Raw genomic sequence first — 19228 nt, 5'->3', positions numbered from 1 at the left:
GTCTATACCTATTAGGCAGGCAGTAACCAGCTTCATTATCCTTCTTGTACCTTGGTTCACTACAAACACACAAACAGCATTACGTCCAGTATGAGACCACAGCTTTTCGTTGTAACATTCTTATGTAAGACCCTCACAGTATTCAGATTGCGTGAAATCGGAGTTAAAACTAGAGCTTCCGACGTTCAGCACTACGCGCTTATTCAGGAACGAGGTCTGCTTCCTTCTTAGCGGCGTTGAAGCCTGAATTCGTCGGGTGACATTACGTAGAATTCTGACTTGTAACCAAGTGGTGCCTGGAGTCGAGCATTTGAGACAGAACGCCTTCGAAGAATAGCAACTGAAAATCATAGCTCCTATGGCAATACGTGCTGCTGATGGCAGTCTCTGTTGCCGTTTTGCCCATCAATCGTTCCCCGGTTCGGGAGCGGAGGGAGACATACTTTACGTTGTAGATTTCCTGTATTTGAGCTGACGAGTCCCGCCCATCATGTAACATGAAAACAAGAGAAGTTAGAATTCTGAGTAACGTCGCGCGACCAATGACAAGCTTCAGTGACACTATAAAGGAGCCAAAATTGCACCCAGTAGTCATCTCCTGACGAGGAAGTTAGTGCTTGTCTTCCTAAAGTCGAGTTTTAACTTCGATCTGACTTGGTCTAAACACTGACAGGCAATATATCCATTTCAAATAGCACAATTTGTAATCGGCATTTGACTTACTCCCTCAAGATCCGTTAAAAAAGGTCTCACTGTCTTCTATTCACATTAGCGCGGTGTTATTAAAAAACGCTATGCAGAACTGACTCTTCTCTACTAGTACATAATCTAGGTACCCGGGTTAACGTAACTCTTCCTCTTGCTGGAGCTGCTCGTAAACAAATGGAAACACGAGGAAAATGTACACCGCGCATTGAGTCGACCGTCTTTAGTTGAAGGTTTGTGTGAGAACAATGTACACCAACAATGGGAAGGCAGATGTGTTACTCGTCTAAGGAGAATGCTGTAACGCTTTCTTATTTACAACATAGATCCATATAGTACACTACTGTAGTACTTCTAAATGATAATGGCACTGAGAACCGTAGGGACTCAAAGCACAGTGTAACATAGCAAATTATTACATCGTCTTGCGATGAAAGTGGCACAGAGCCCGAAAGAAAGCAGATTCTGATTCTGAAGCTGGCACATCCGGCGCTGACTAGTGGGCCGAGCAAGCCGCTTACTTGCTTAACACTGCTTGCAAAGAGTTACACATACTCTCTATGAATCTGAAGAAGTTCTATTAAATATTAATCGATCTTTTTCATGCTCAGTATATCAAACTCTATTTACAACGCAGCCGTACTGTTAAAATTTCAAATACATACAGAAATATAAATTTTTATCTAAAACTCATAATAACCGTGTTGGAGTTGTGAAACCCGAGTTAGGCACTGTAATGTATTCACCTATAGTATCAACTGAAACTAAAATCAAGACGATAGGCTTATGCAGTCTAACAAAATGGAATTTTCTTGAGTTTCAGTACCACAGGTTTCTGACGTAATGAAAAGTGGTTTGGAAAATTATTATTTCGTCGTGTTATATTGTCAACGTGTTTTGGAGAGACCTAGAGAGTGAACCGTGGGCATACGTAAAGTGATGATGTGTATTAAAACTATGTTAATGAATGCTTGAGACAGTTGTGCAATAAGGCTCATATCGCTCTGAGCGCTATGGGACTTAACTCCGAGGTCATTCAGTCCCCTAGAGCTTAGAACTACTTAAACCTAACTAACGTAAGGACATCACACACATCCATACCCGAGGCAGGATTCGAACCTGCGACCGCAGCGGTGGCGCGCTTCCAGACTGTAGCGCCTAGAAGCGCTCGACCACTACGGCCAGCGTGTAAAAAGGAAATTCGTGATGTGTATTTGAGTAAGCTTAATTTTGTAAAAGGCTGCTAGAAGGGGCGCTAAGTATTAAATTTATTGGTAATTATTTTGTGGAAAGGAATCACATTTTGCTTTCCTTAAATTTTATTTACTTTCAGAATTACGAGATTTCTAGAATAAAATACTTGTGGTAATGTGACTGGCTGATATTAGAAACACCGCGACTATGAAAGTGCTCGAGATGATCTGATTGGCTACGTAACACACTAGCCTATATGAAATCAGCATTTCGCGCAAGTTGGAGTAGGGCTTTGTACCTCAGATCTAGGAGTAGAGATATTCGCTCTGGAGCCGTCTTGTAGTAATCAGCTATGTTAAAGCGCGCTGATTATATTTGTACAAAAATGAAGAAATTCGCAAGTCTGATTGGTTCTCGTGTTGTTGATAAAAGCCGGCCGGAGTGGCCGAGCGGTTAAAGGCGCTACAGTCTGAAACCGCACGACCGCTACGGTCGCAGGTTCGAATCCTGCCCCGGGCATGGATGTGTGTGATGTCCTTAGGTTAGTTAGGTTTAAGTAGTTCTAAGTTCTAGGGGACTTATGACCACAGCAGTTGAGTCCCATAGTGCTCAGAGCCATTTGAACCATTTTTTTTTGTTGATAAAAGGCGACTACAGTGTCGAGTATTTCGTGAAACTCTGAGCTGTGTGAGTAGTTTATTTTACGAGATACTCGCGTGTGAACATTTCATGTCGTCAATAAACTCCGCATGTCGTGTTTCGTGAACATTACGATACGTTGTCGACAGCACTTCTTTATCAGAAGTGTACTAAATGACTCAATGTGTTAACTCGTAAGTAGTCATGGGTCAGTGACTGTTTAGGGCGTTTAAAATATCAGATCGGACTAAATATCTTCTGCCGGCTATTAGGTGTGAGTTTCTAACAGAGACAGTAACATAGTATTATTGATGTCGGGACATTTAATACGAACTTGAAAGCCAGTTTCCTTGTTTTAAAGACAATAAACTAGCATAAAGGAAATTCTGGCATCTTTTCTAACGACTCAGGCAAGAATCCCGAACGCTTGATAGTTTACTAACTTTCAGCTACCGTCCATAGACTGGAGTTATGTGGCCGTTGCGTGGTAGGTATTTTAGTCGAATTTTTGTCAACGCTGCTTTTGTTGGCTAAACCATTATCTACCATTGCAGAATGAAGGGGCAGACCATTAAAGTTTTGAGAAAAATTTGTGTTTGTGAAAGTCATTGATTGTCGGTAGAGGGAAACGTAATTTTTACACTGTTATACACTTTACCGTTATCAACTGACCTATTGAAGAATGTTTTTTTTAGTTGAGCTTTCCTTAACGGAACTAGAAAACTATTTTGTTTAAAAGAAAACGAGTACACTAACGTTAGCTGATGTTGGCACTGAAACTTTTCCCAAAAGTATCCGAGAAAAATATCCGAGTTGGGAGGCCAGGAGGCAGGAATCGGTTATTGCTGTGTATATTGCTCCAAGTGTGTACTCATGCGAGCCTCCACCGTTACACAGTGCTGATAATTTAAAAATGTATTTCCTGTTGGCCCTACTCATGCAGCACAGATACAGTGACAGCTATGATTGTGGCAAATCGAACAACCAGAATTCTGTCGTATAAGATGTGGTCCAAGAAATATGTATCAAAAGAGCTGCTGTTTAGATGAATAACTTTCGTGGAAACATTGGTCGAAAGGTTTGATACAACAGTAGAGGCTGAAGAGACTGCTCGATTTGGTGGTGTTGGTGTTTTCACTCTAATAACCATTTCTACTTATCTTAACTATCAGTTTTAGCACATTTCTCGACCTTTGCGGTCAAAATTTCAACGCCAACGTTAACAAGCGTTAGATCACTGCATTCGTGCTCTCAGGAGCTTTGGAATGCCGTTGACACACGTACATACACTCCTGGAAATTGAAATAAGAACACCGTGAATTCATTGTCCCAGGAAGGGGAAACTTCATTGACACATTCCTGGGGTCAGATACATCACATGATCACACTGACAGAACCACAGGCACATAGACACAGGGAACAGAGCATGCACAATGTCGGCACTAGTACAGTGTATATCCAGCTTTCGCAGCAATGCAGGCTGCTATTCTCCCATGGAGACGATCGTACAGATGCTGGATGTAGTCCTGTGGAACGGCTTGCCATGCCATTTCCACCTGGCGCCTCAGTTGGACCAGCGTTCGTGCTGGACGTGCAGACCGCGTGAGACGACGCTTCATTAAGTCCCAAACATGCTCAATGGGGGACAGATCCGGAGATCTTGCTGGCCAGGGTAGTTGACTTACACATTCTAGAGCATGTTGGGTGGCACGGGATACATGCGGACGTGCATTGTCCTGTTGGAACAGCAAGTTCCCTTGCCGGTCTAGGAATGGTAGAACGATGGGTTCGATGACGGTTTGGATGTACCGTGCACTATTCAGTGTCCCCTCGACGATCACCAGTGGTGTACGGCCAGTGTATGAGATCGCTCCCCACACCATGATGCCGGGTGTTGGCCCTGTGTGCCTCGGTCGTATGCAGTCCTGATTGTGGCGCTCACCTGCACGGCGCCAAACACGCATACGACCATCATTGGCACCAAGGCAGAAGCGACTCTCATCGCTGAAGACGACACGTCTCCATTCGTCCCTCCATTCACGCCTGTCGCGACACCACTGGAGGCGGGCTGCACGATGTTGGGGCGTGAGCGGAAGACGGCCTAACGGTGTGCGGGACCGTAGCCCAGCTTCATGGAGACGGTTGCGAATGGTCCTCGCCGATACCCCAGGAGCAACAGTGTCCCTAATTTGCTGGGAAGTGGCGGTGCGGTCCCCTACGACACTGCGTAGGATCCTACGGTCTTGGCGTGCATCCGTGCGTCGCTGCGGTCCGGTCCCAGGTCGACGGGCACGAACACCTTCCGCCGACCACTGGCGACAACATCGATGTACTGTGGAGACCTCACGCCCCACGTGTTGAGCAATTTGTCGGTACGTCCACCCGGCCTCCCGCATGCCCACTATACGCCCTCGCTCAAAGTCCGTCAACTGCACATACGGTTCACGTCCACGCTGTCGCGGCATGCTACCAGTGTTAAAGACTGCGATGAAGCTCCGTATGCCACGGCAAACTGGCTGACACTGACGGCGGCGGTGCACAAATGCTGCGCAGCTAGCGCCATTCGACGGCCAACACCGCGGTTCCTGGTGTGTCCGCTGTGCCGTGCGTGTGATCATTGCTTGTACAGCCCTCTCGCAGTGTCCGGAGCAAGTATGGTGGGTCTGACACACCGGTGTCAATGTGTTCTTTTTTCCATTTCCAGGAGTGTAGTTTCATTCGTAGATCGCGAGGTGACTCTGAAAGTCCACCAGAGAGATTTAACTGGACCTCGGTCGCTTGGGGGGCAGTGGTGCCACTTGCACTAGTTTAGTCTGCGGCGGCTCATACTCCACTCACCCTGCTAGTGAGACCTGGTGGTGGGCGCGATACAGGTCGCAGTGGAGCATTCGCTTAAACATCGTCTCCTTACCGCAAGGCACAGTTGGTTCGATAATGGTGTCAGCATTCGCTATCTCTCAAGTTTTCTCTCTTTAATCGTTGATTTTATTATCGGTAGTGCCGTCTCCACTCGTCATTTAGCAGTGTACTATGCAAGCAACTTTCTTGAAACTGCTGGGACAACAGCAACAGCTCCAGCTACTTCAGCAGTTCCAGTAACAGCAACAGTATCATCAGCAATATTATCTCTGTCAAGAAATTTATCATCCGTAAGGTCAACTTCAGGTACGGGATACGCAACCAATTGAGAAAAACATTCCAGGCCGACAGCAGTCTATCAGCATTTCCGCCGTTTAGCGATGAAAAAGAAGCTTGGGACAAGCATTTGCAGTGTCTGAAACGGCACTTAATTGTCCCTGTAGTCTATAATTATCGCGCTTGCTATATCACATTTCTCCTGAAATGTTATTGGTCGAAAATACTTGAAAAATTGGCTCCTCCCTCGTATCCAATCGACCTCAAATTCGAGGAAGTGTAAATCATAGTTTCAAATAAATCGACAACAGAAGGAAATACACTCCTGGAAATGGAAAAAAGAACACATTGACACCGGTGTGTCAGTCCCACCATACTTGCTCCGGACACTGCGAGAGGGCTGTACAAGCAATGATCACACGCACGGCACAGCGGACACACCAGGAACCGCGGTGTTGGCCGTCGAATGGCGCTAGCTGCGCAGCATTTGTGCACCGCCGCCGTCAGTGTCAGCCAGTTTGCCGTGGTATACGGAGCTCCGTCGCAGTCTTTAACACTGGTAGCATGCCGCGACAGCGTGGACGTGAACCGTATGTGCAGTTGACGTACTTTGAGCGACGGCGTATAGTGGGCATGCGGGAGGCCGGGTGGACGTACCGCCGAATTGCTCAACACGTGGGGCGTGAGGTCTCCACAGTACATCGATGTTGTCGCCAGTGGTCGGCGGAAGGTGCACGTGCCCGTCGCCCTGGGACCGGACCGCAGCGACGCACGGATGCACGCCAAGACCGTAGGATCCGACGCAGTGTCGTAGGGGACCGCACCGCCACTTCCCAGCAAATTAGGGACACTGTTGCTCCTGGGGTATCGTCGAGGACCATTCGCAACCGTCTCCATGAAGCTGGGCTACGGTCCCGCACACCGTTAGGCCGTCTTCCGCTCACGCCCCAACATCGTGCAGCCCGCCTCCAGTGGTGTCGCGACAGGCGTGAATGGAGGGACGAATGGAGACGTGTCGTCTTCAGCGATGAGAGTCGCTTCTGCCTTGGTGCCAATGATGGTCGTATGCGTGTTTGGCGCCGTGCAGGTGAGCGCCACAATCAGGACTGCATACGACCGAGGCACACAGGGCCAACACCCGGCATCATGGTGTGGGGAGCGATCTCCTACACTGGCCGTACACCACTGGTGATCGTCGAGGGGACACTGAATAGTGCACAGTACATCCAAACTGTCATCGAACCCATCTTTCTACCATTCCTAGACCGGCAAGGGAACTTGCTGTTCCAACAGGACAATGCACGTCCGCATGTACCCCGTGCCACCCAACGTGCTCTAGAAGGTGTAAGTCAACTACCCTGGCCAGCAAGATCTCCGGATCTGTCCCCCATTGAGCATGTTTGGGACTGGATGAAGCGTCGTCTCACGCGGTCTGCACGTCCAGCAAGAACGCTGGTCCAACTGAGGCGCCAGGTGGAAATGGCATGGCAAGCCGTTCCACAGGACTACATCCAGCATCTGTACGATCGTCTCCATGGGAGAATAGCAGCCTGCATTGCTGCGAAAGGTGGATATACACTGTACTAGTGCCGACATTGTGCATGCTCTGTTGCCTGTGTCTATGTGCCTGTGGTTCTGTCAGTGTGATCATGTGATGTATCTGACCCCAGGAATGTGTCAATAAAGTTTCCCCTTCCTAGGACAATGAATTCACGGTGTTCTTATTTCAATTTCCAGGAGTGCATAATTATTTCTTTGGCTACGAGTGCCGCAGGCGCCATCAGCTGCCCGCACAACATTCATCACGGCGGCTATACTTCAGTCCGCGTTTGGCGGAAGTTCAAATCTGCCAGCGTACCAGCAGCTCGACACAGAGCAACACTAGTGGCTGGGTCAGCAGTGGAGCACCGCAAAGCGCGCGCGCCAGCCCAGATCACTGCTCGCAAGTCGCACTGTATGCTGCTTACACTGAAACTAAGTTTGAGCCGCACAAGCAGACGTCTCACTACGCGAGACGACTATTTAGACCCGCAGCATAAAAACAGCCGACAGTTCCAGACCAGTCAGCTGCATCGAGAAAGCTGCGCCCCGACGACGCGCTATCATCAACGCGGAAATATCCGGTGGCGTATGCTATGTTTACCTTGTGCAAGTTCAGCGGCCATTAGAAAGCAAAGTTTTTATTCTTCGATTCACACTGTATTGAGTATTATGTCCTGAACTGGAAAAACAAAATATCCTACCTAACTTCACCCGTGGATTTAATTTGTTGCCTACGTAACTGATGATCTCGGAACGGCTCTCGCAACGATAATACTTCACATTAGATACGGTAAATATGTGAGAAGCTAACAAAGCTCTATAAACCACAAACGGAGATACGACGGCTAAATCAAGAGACTGAGGCCTTAGAGCTTGCAGCGTCGAAGGATGACAGCAGGACGGGTTCCATGAATTCGCAAGTTCCCTTACTACCAGCCGCACTGTGAGCAAACACACATTCCAAATATTTTTCGTGTACGAACGCATTGCTACCAACCACGTGACGGGTGCAGTTGAGAGTGCCTTCATCCACAACTAGGCAACGCAAAAACCAAGACTGTGAAAAATTTGCTCCCGCAATTAGCAACCTGAACGAAAGGGCAGCTGCGATAGTATCTGATGCGAGCCTACGAGTACATCCATTGCTCCGACAAGCATACATCACATTTAAAGCGTCGTTGATCATTCACTGCAAGTTTCCCAGGTGGTAGACCCGGTGAAACGTGGATACAGAGGGCTATATGAATTTTGGAAACATTTATGTCCGTAGTCGATGCAAGCATAATATTCGATGAATTGTAAATTATAGATTGTAGCAATCAGTCGTTATTGCTTGGATTTTATTATGCAGATCTAAATTTCAGCTAGAGGCTTGACATTCTCAATGCACTATTATTTTCGCTCAAAGCATGTAAGTCCTTGTTGATCGGGCTTCACCCACAGTTCATTGAATACCAATAATCTATAATTTACAAGTCAATATAATAGTCGCTGAATCTTACCGCTTTCCAAATGGAAGGTAACCTGATCCGATGAATTATTACTCCATGTCTGGCGACAAGAGGTTCCTCATCAAGTCTAGCTGACGATGATCGCGTACGAAGAACAAACTCTTGACAAGCTGCTGCAAACACCCGACAGAGCTTTTGGTACCCTGCAGTCGACAGTCGTACATAACATCATTGGCCACCTCTGCAACGGAAACCGATTGTGACTCGTTGGGGAGGCTAGAAGAATCGAAGTTAAGCTGCGCATCCGCAAGTTACAGGGAAAAATTAGGCATTTCTGAGGGAATCAGACAGCTGCAAGCCACGATGGAAGAGATGGCTACTCGACAACATAACATGGAATTGCAAACTTCCACCGCTAGCAATACGCAGTCACATTCCTAACAGGATCAGGCTCACACCGAGAACTTTTGATGGTACCACAGGCGGTTTGGCCCACAAGCTACGAGAAGCACTAAACATTGTGGATTGCCAAATGGCGGGGACAGCCTTCTGTAGATGCTACGGGTTGCGGAAAACGGATGCCATAAAAACGAAGATCCAGACACACATTCGAGGTAAGGCCCACGGAAGTAAGCTTTAGACTGTTTCTTTACATCGTTTTGCGACATTCTGGGAGAATAATCTAACACCACACAGATTGCAAATGGTTGATAGACTCTCAGGCCTCAATTTCCTGATAGACACAGATCCTGCAGATCTCGGTTGTTTATGAAGGTCACGAGCGAGCTTTTGATACTGCTTACAGTTAACAATTCGAGAATAAACATGTACGGGTATAAACGGCTCATGACTAATACTGGTTTTCCTACCCATTATAAAACGAACGTTGTAGGGCAGATACAGGGTGTCCAGAAAAGGGCTCCCTGATTTCAAAATTAAATATCTCGAAAACAAAGATCGATAGAGGAATGCAGTAAACGTTATGTTTATTGTGAAAGCTGTAAGAAGTTTATAGAGCAGTTTGAAATAATAGTTACCAAAGCTGCTAACAGATGGCGCTGTACGCTGTACAACTGATATCAGCATACATAAGTGAAATAATCATATGAAAACAATCTTTGCAAACAATGACATCACAATGTTTTCAAAATGTTCACCACTGGCACTACAGAAGAATGAAATTCGCCAAACGAAGAATGAAATTCGCCATCACATTTCGTAGTGTCTCACACGAAATGGATTCACATGCCACAGAGATCGCCGATTCAAGCTCGTCCAGCGTCGCGGGATGCTTCGGGTAGACCATGTCTTTCACTGTGCCCCACAAAAAAAAGTCACAGGGAGTCGAATCCGGCGAATATGGAGGCCAATCTATGCCTGCACCAGTAAATTTGGGATATTCCAAAGCAATGACTCGATTCCCGAAGTATTCATCGAGAAAGCGAAACACTTGTTCGGTCCGATGTGGTCGGGCTCCATCTTGCATAAACCATTCAGTACCTGGTCGATCGTCTAACGCTTGCTTTGTGGCGACAAATTGTTCCAAAATTGCAACGTAACGTGCACCAGTGACCGTTTCTCGAATGAAAAAAGGGCCAATAATGCATCTGTTGCATACTGCAGCCCACACAGTAACTTTAGGAGAATACAGGGGTTTCGCTTCACACCAATATGGCTTTTCGGAACCCCAAAATCTCCAGTTCTGCTTATTCACGTATCCATTCAGGTGGAAGTGTGCTTCATCTGTAAACCAGATGCAGCCAACATCAAATCCTTCACTATCAATCATTGCGAGCGTCTGATTAGCAAAGGCAACCCTTTGTAGCACAGCTCGTACGGATATGGTCTGGTGCGTTTGAATTTTGAATGGAAACATGTTTAGGCTCTTTCTCAGTATTTTCTGCGTGCTGGAACGCTTCAACCAAGTCTCAGATGCAATTCTACAGATGGATGACATTGGATTTCGCTGAATAATTCCAGAAACTGTGGCGATGTTTTCAGGCGTAATTGCGGTTTGCTTGCGGCCAACATGCCCCACTAGATAATTAGTTGAAATTTTGCGAAGAGTGTACGAATGTTTTTCGCATCGGCTTCTTTTGGAACATTAAATCGTGCTTGAAAACTTCGCCTTGTTGCCGTAGGACTCTCTTCTAACCTGTGGTACTCTAGCACCAGAAAAACGCGTTGTTCAATGGAGTACATGGTTTTAATCTCTTCCTTCTGTACGCTAACCTCCTTTCACGTTTCAATAGTGGAACTGATCGCTCTGGGCTTCAGATCACTATTTATACTAGGTATTACGTATGGCGATTACAGCGCCATATGTTAGCAGCTTTTGTAACTATTATTTCAAACTGCTGTATATACTTCTTACAGCTTTCACAATAAACATACCGTTTACTGCATTCCTCTATCGATCTTTGTTTTCGAGATATTTAATTTTGAAATCAGGGAGTCCTTTTCTGGACACACTGTATTTGGCAGCCCATCTCTGGCACAGATTTTACGTCTCATCTGGCGCTCATGGTGGGCATGACAGATCACTGCCTTACTACTGAATCATATAGGGGCATGGCAGAAGGTTCTTAGTGCAGTGGAGCAGAGAGTTTAAGAGGAGTGGTCAGCAGCTCAGGTATAATATCTCCGCAGCAATAAGCAGTCAAGACTCCAGTAGTGAAATACATCTTTTTTTTCACCTGAGTCGTCAGTTTTCTGACTGGTTTGATGCGGCCCGCCACGAATTCCTCTCCACTGCCAATCTCTTCATCTCAGAGTAGCATTTGCAACGTACGTCCTCAATTATTTCTTGGATGTATTCCAGTCTCTGTCTTCCTCTACAGTTTTACCCTGTACAGCTCCCTCTAGTACCATGGAAGTCATTCCCTGATGTCTCAACAGGCACCCTACCATCCAGTCCCTTTTTTCGCGTCAGTGTCTTCTAAATACTTTTTTCCTCTCCCATTCTGCGTAGAATGCTTTACTCCTTACCTTATCAGTGCAGCTAATTTTAAATATTCTTCTGTAGCACCACATGTCAAATGCTTCGGTTTCTCTACTTTTCGGGTTTTCCACAGTTTATGATTCACTACCATACTATGCTGCGTTCCCAACGTACATTATCAGAATTTCTTCCTCTAATTAAGACCCATATTTATCGTATCCTACACTTCCCTTGGCCTGGAATGCCCTTTTGGCTAGTGCTAGTTTGTCCTTAATATCTTCCTTGCTCCTACGTCATTGGTTATTTTGCCGCCTAGATAACATAAATCTTTAACTTTATCTACTTCCTGACCAACAGTCATAATGTTAAGATACTCGCTTTTATCATTGCTGCTATTTCTGATTATTTTCGTCTTCCTTCGATTTACTCTGACTCCGCTCAGCAAATCATGTAGTTTTTCTATACTTTCACAAAGCATCACAATGTCCTAAGAGAATCTTATTATCGATTTCCTTTCACTTGCATTTTAAATCCGCTCATCAACCTTTCTTTTATTTTCATTATTGCTTCTTCGTTGTATGGACTGAACAGTAGGGGCGAAACACTAAATCTCTGTCTTACACCCTTTTTAATCCAAGTACTTTGTTCTTTTCCTTCCACTCACCTTACTCACCCTTGGCTCTTGTACACGCTGTATTTCTCCCCGTCTCTCCCCACAGCTTACCCCTATTTTCCTAAGAATTTCGAGCATCTGGCAATATTTTATATTGTCTAACGCTTTTTTCAAATCGATAATTCCTATGATCGTGTCTTCATTTTTCTTTAGTCTTGCCTCGAATATCAACCGCAACGTCAGAGCCGCCTCTCTGGTGCCCTGACCTCCCCTAAAGCCAAACTGGTCATCAGTTATCTTTTCCTTTCTCTTGTAAATTATATTTGTTAGCTACTTATTTGAATGAGCTGTTAAGTTAGTTGTGCGATAATTCTCGCACTTGTTGGCTCTTGCAGTCTTCGAAACTGAGTGGATGATATCTCTCAAAATGTCAGATGGTACATCGCCAGACTCATACATTCTACACACCCACGTGAACAGTCGTCTCCTTGCCACTGCACCAATCACTTTAGAAATTCTGATGGAATTTTAGCTTCCCCTTCTGCCTTGTTTAATCTTAAGTCTTCCAAAGCTCCCTTAAACCCTGATTCTAATACTGGATCCCGTATCGCCTCTAAATTGTCTCCTGCTCCTTCTTCTGTCTCATCAGACAAATGTTCCCCCTCATAGAGACCTTCAGCGTACTGTTTCCACCTATCCCCTCTCTCCTCTGCGTTAAACAGTGGAATTTCCATTGCACTCTTAACGTAAACAACCTTGGTTTTAATTTCATCGAAGGTTGTTTTGACTTTTCAGTGTGCTGAGTCAGTCCTTCCGACAACCATTTTCTTTTCATTAAAATTTTGTGTTTGTGAGGATCCACTGTCTCCAGATGTTTAATAAATGTAAACAAGATCCATAGTAGGCAGTAATGTGATTTTAATTTAATCATGCGATTAGCTTATTTCTATTACTTGTGATTCTCGAGCAGCTGTAAAACCATCATGGAGAAGCACTACATTGTCTGTATAAACCGCAATGTACCATGACCATGTATGCAGACAAAGTAGTGCTTTTCCATGTGAATTTCAAAGGCGCTTGACAATGACAAATATTCGAAATCAGCCAATCTCACGATTATATAATAGTCATATTACAGTCTATTACGGACAATGTTTCCTTTTACTTATTTTTGGATTCCTTCACATGTTTCATACAGTCATATCGCCTTAGCTATTGTGCACTTCCTATTTATTTGTTTACTAAGCGATGTGTATATTTGTATTCCTGAATTTTCTTGAATATTTATGTATTTCCAATTGTCATCGATAGACGGAACTATAGCTTCGGTTTCCCATGGCTTCTTCTCCGTTACCTTCTTTGTACCTATGTTTTTCTTTCCAACTTCTACCGTAGCCCTGTTTAGAGATATCCCTTCCCTTGTAGCTGCACTGCCTACTCACCTATTCTTTATTGGAATATCTATATCCTTAGAGAACTTCAAGTTTATCTCTTCATTCAGTAGTATTTTCGTATCCCACTTTTTTGCGTGTTGATTCTCTTAAACGCCAGCCTAGTCTTAATCATTACTGAATTGTGATCTGAATCTATATCTCCTCCCGGGTGTGCCTTACAATCCTTTATCAGATATTGGAATCTCTGTCTCACCATGACGTAATATAACAGAAATCTTGCCATACCTCCAGGCCATTTTCCAAGTATACCTTCGTCACTTGTGGTTCTTGAACGGAGCTGAATTTTATGGCATAACTCAGTTAGTCTTTCTCCTCTCTCACTTCTAGTAACAAGCCCATATTCTCCAGTAACCCTTGTAAATAGTCTATTTGCACGCTGACAGCGCTATAGACTGAGTAGGGAACAGTGGACATAGTCTTATTGTGTGTACATTTTCGCTTGTCATTTGCACGATTACGTCACGACTATAATGCTCACATTCCTGGAACATATACTGCTAATGAGGTTTTACTGCAACATTTTGGTTTATTTGAAAAGACATTTTTAATCCAAGTACTTTCTGAGGGGTCACAGGTGACACAGTATTTGGTTTCCTTGACTGATACACGATTATATTACGACACTACTTATGAGTGACGCAATTTTCATTAATGCTTTTACGCTGCATCTGTTTTATGCCTGCACAATATCACATCAATACGTTACAGTACAGTACTTTCAGGGACATGGCAATGGACGTAGTAACTACAACATTTATACTCATAGCACTTTACTTTTGCGTATGACAAGGTAAGTACATTGATTTTTGAAGAATTTTGCTTATGATCGATAACAATGACAATTGGCACATTTTTACCGCTAAGCAATGACAGAAATTTTCTTACAGCAAGAAGTACAGTTTAATGCAACATGACACGCATTTAAGCGATTATTTTTTGTACTTTAAACAGTATTAGAAAATTTTTGAACTACAATGATACAGAGAAGCCTTTCGCTGATACATTTCATTTTGCAGTTTTAATCTGTAAGATCTGAGGTATAAATACATTATCCCTCATGGGGGTACGCCTACTTTGTGTACCAAGCGTGTGGCAAGCGCAAGGAGCCCTAACTAATATGGTATGTGCTTATACATTGGTGCCATATTTCTGTAACACAGAATTACACAGATACCTTGTCATTTAACAGAGAAAAATGAACATTTTACTACATCTCTGACACATGTCTAAGTAATCTTACAGTTCGATTACTTTGCATTCATCAAATTGTACTTTGTCTGAATTTTGTGAACTGTTCACATATATTTTCAGGACCACTGTGATACTGTAAGAGCTTTCAGTGATGCATATTGTATGGGATCATCATTTCAGAAGTATGTTTGAGATCAGAGAGCATTTTTAGAGGTTTTGAGATAACTGAAGAAAGCTACGATAATTTTGAGATTTCATTGAAGTTTCATGATGATATTTTTACGACGACTGTGTGTATTATAATGTCGAGATATGGTTATGATCAGTATGAAGAGTGAATATATATGTGAATGTAATTATCAGAATGCTGAAGGAAATTATTTGACTCTGTTATGATGAGCTATCGTTTATACACACCTCTCCCATAGTTTTCACCTTATGAATTTCTTTGTTTGCGTGAATCTGTCATTGTAGCTGAAACACTTGTTGTAAATATATTGGTAAAGAGAATATGTGACTTGGACATAATGCTGTGCTTTACTGAGCTGCGCACTAGCCTCCTTGAAATATACCCATTGTGTTGCCTGTCAATGTTACTGGTTCCAATTCAGCCACTTTTAAGCTCACCGCACTCCAGCAAGTGCTCGCATAGCTGTAGAAAAGGGAGCCCATTGACCTGATTATTGACATTTCTTTGCAGAACACATCACAAACATGACATACACTATTACTTGTAAACATATTATTACACTTTGGGGTTTGAACTTTGTGCTTCTTACTGAAATACTTACAAATTGATGAGAAATATTTTTATGTTTACACACCTGATTATGACAAGTGTCTCACCACGAGAGTTGAGAGAATTCTTACTGACTTATAAAATGCCACATAGCTATTTAATGATATTTTTATGTTTTGCTTTGTACATATTTTCTTATTTTATTTGATACCTGGTTTCTAACAGCGCTCCAGCATTGGTTTTATAAAATAAAATTCAATATGTGTGCTAATTTGAACACTTTATGTCAACAGATCTATTGAATAATAATTTCATGATCCACATTCTTAAAAAAGAGCACTTGGAAAGGAAAGAACAATAACAAGGGGAAGGGACTAGTAACAGGAACTGCATATATAATTTTCTTTTCAAGGACATGGCAAATATTTCGTAGAATTAGTTGTTGTGGTGCACTACATTAGTGTTAAGATGTGACACAGAGTCAGTGCGTTTCACATGGGAAGTAGTATAGATCTTGTCCCTTGTGCTGGGGCATTGCATAGTTTTCATAATCACAGATGCCCACATGCTATTGTAAGCTTACACACATTTTTCTCTTATCTGCATTGCTGTCTTTACTGTAATATTTTTTCTGCTTTTGCTTTGTCATGTTTGGGTATATGTTATTGCATTTGCTGCTGCTATTTGTGAGGCAATGTCTAATGAATTTTACCTTGTGTTACTGTGCTAAGCCAGTTTTACCATTCATTTATTTTTTTTTGTTTGCTGCATATTGCTTTATATTAGTTGTACTGTTGCATTTGCTTTGCGAATTTAGTTATGCTGCTGTTTACTTTACCACTTTACATTTTGGTCATTGTTTGTGTTAATTTTTTGTGCTGCTTCTTCGCTTCGTTCTCTAGTTTATATATCTGAGCTCAGTAGATTTCGATTAGCTTAATAGGGAGTATTCTTAATAAGAAAACTAGTTGTCATGAGTTGGGAAGAAATGCATTGAGAAGCTATAAGGAAAAGGTCTGGACAAAGTGTATTCTATAATGAGGGACCTTTTTTTTTAAAGAGGAAATTAACAGATATAAGTAGAGTATAGTGACAAATGTAAACGAAAGATGGAGTAAGAAAAATATGGAAGTATAAGCACTGGTTGAAGGTATAATTACTGATGGCTTGCTTAGATGAGATTTTTTGGGAAACAAATGTTGAAGTAAGACAGGACTGCGAGAATTAAATGAAGTTTTGGTTGGAAATGAGTAGTTTTGGTAGAAAGTAAAGGAGATATGGGCGTGAAAAATATTCTTGAAATGAGAAAAATGAAACAGAGGTACAATATGCACACCACAAGTACTGCAGTATTTCTGTGCGTGAAACTGGCCCAAACTGCTCTTCTGATGAATAATTAGGACTGTCTTTAAGGACTGTGAGGAGAATTTTTACTTTATTGACCAACAGCATATTACTTAACCTTTGTGTGCATCTGCTCTATTTGATACTGTTAATATAAAAATTTTAACAACGTAGTCTTGCCCATTGCCCAAACATGTGAGCTACACCATAGATGCTGAAGCACAATATAGTGCATTATATACGCACGACACCACACTCGCCAGTAACAAGACACGTCTACAGATTAGTTTCAGAGCGATTAGCAGAAACGAGATTTCTTAGGAGATGCTCTGGGCTTGAGTGATAATAAAGGCAGACAGCCCTCGGGCATATCCTTTCCATCCAGTACACAAGGAAGATGGAAAATAGCATCCTTGTGGAGCCTACCACCGATTGAACATGAAAACGATCCCGCACAACCAAATTCTGGTGGTCCCAGCTGATGTGGCAAAGGCGGAGGTAATCATACGCTTTGGGCTATTCGAATCGTTGTTTATGATATTCTTACTAAAAATGCATCCAAATTCTGACAAAGATTCATTGATGAGGTGCTCCAAGGGTTATCGTTCTGTTGTGCATACCTAGGTGATATTTTGATGCTCTCATTAAATTATCAATCACATGAAAACCCATTCGGAAGGCAGCACAGAGGCTAAATACATCAGGAGTGAATTTTAAGTTAACACATGTGTTCCATGTGCAAAATTCAAGTAACTTTTCTCATCTGTATAGCCTCAGCTGACAGTATACAGCCATTACCAGTGAAGACTGACGCTCTGAGCAACCAATCCTAACCTGCGCACTACAAAAAACTTAGGCGTCTCCTGGACGTGGTAAACTTCTACCGTTGTCATTTGTCACACACACAAGTACCACTTATGAAGGCTCTGGGTAGCAACAAAGCCAAAGGAAAGTTTAAGCTGCAATTCACACAAGAAAGCAGCTTTTAGCGACTTACAAAGAAGCTTCGAGGAGGCAGCGTTACTTGCACATCCCGTACCTGCAGCATCGTTGAGTGTTGTAGTAGACGTCAGATATATCGCAAATGAAGCAGCCTTGTAAGAACATGTAGGTGCACACTGGCAGCCTCTCCGTTTCTTATCAAAAAGCTGTAAATCCGACAGACAAAATGGTGTGAGTGTAACAGATAGTTTTTGACGATATACTCCGTATGAAAGTTTCAGACACCTCCGTCTGTATATTGAAGCCAGGCAAGTCACAATGTTCACTGTTCATAAACATACATCATCGGCTTTCACCAACAATAGCGCCATGGTTTTTCTACATATAGAACTTTTCAACTGAATATGGTTGAAAATTACTTTTCTCGTGTTTGCGGCGTATCCAGTGCTCTGAACTATGATGATGTTTTTATGTTTCTAGCTGAATAAATCTGACTTATAAACAATAAATTTATTTTCTTGAATAATAAGACCATGATTAGTTTAAGTAATGAATAAATAGTATCACAGGAAGCGGATCTGGAGAAATAGAAACTACTGACGGACCACACAACAGGATTATGGTTAGAGTCAGCACCAATGCACGGAAGAAGATTTCATTTATGGTGCGATATAACACGGCAGCCGGCCGTGGTGGCCGAGCTGTTCTAGGCGCTACTGTCTGGAACCGCGCGACCGCTACGGTCGCAGGTTCGAATCCTACCTCGGGCATGGATGTGTGTGATGTCCTTAGGTTAGTTAGGTTTAAGTAGTTCTAAGTTCTAGGAAACTGATGACCTCAGAAGTTAAGTCCCATTCTGCTAAGAGCCATTTGAACCATAACACGGCAGAAGCCACACCCATACATTATACAAGAGTTTCGCAAAGCAGCTGCTCACAGTGTTCAGGGTCTGGCGCTCCTAGGGGCAAATGCCACGATGAGGTAGCTGACAGCATGTTTCGTGTGACCATCAACTAAAAAGGATACCAGGGAATGGGCTCGCGCAAGCCTACAGCGTCAGGACTGCAAGGCAGGACGACATGTCCATGCAGAAATTGGGAATTTCGCATGATCATCAGCAGGATTTGCCTTTTTGCACCTGCGCTTAGCTGGCAGACTCCCAGGTTCTGATGGCTATAAATGCTCCTCAAGTGCGTTGAACAGACGCACGAGCGGAGCCGCGCGACTGCTACGGTCGCAGGTTCGAATCCTGCCTCGGGCATGGATGTGTGTGATGTCCTTAGGTTAGTTAGGTTTAAGTAGTTCTAAGTTCTAGGGGACTGATGACCATAGATGTTA

The sequence above is a fragment of the Schistocerca cancellata genome, chromosome 7 (assembly GCF_023864275.1).
Source record: "Schistocerca cancellata isolate TAMUIC-IGC-003103 chromosome 7, iqSchCanc2.1, whole genome shotgun sequence".
NCBI classification, from domain to species: Eukaryota; Metazoa; Arthropoda; class Insecta; order Orthoptera; family Acrididae; genus Schistocerca; species Schistocerca cancellata.
Note: the sequence above shows the minus strand (reverse complement) of the source record.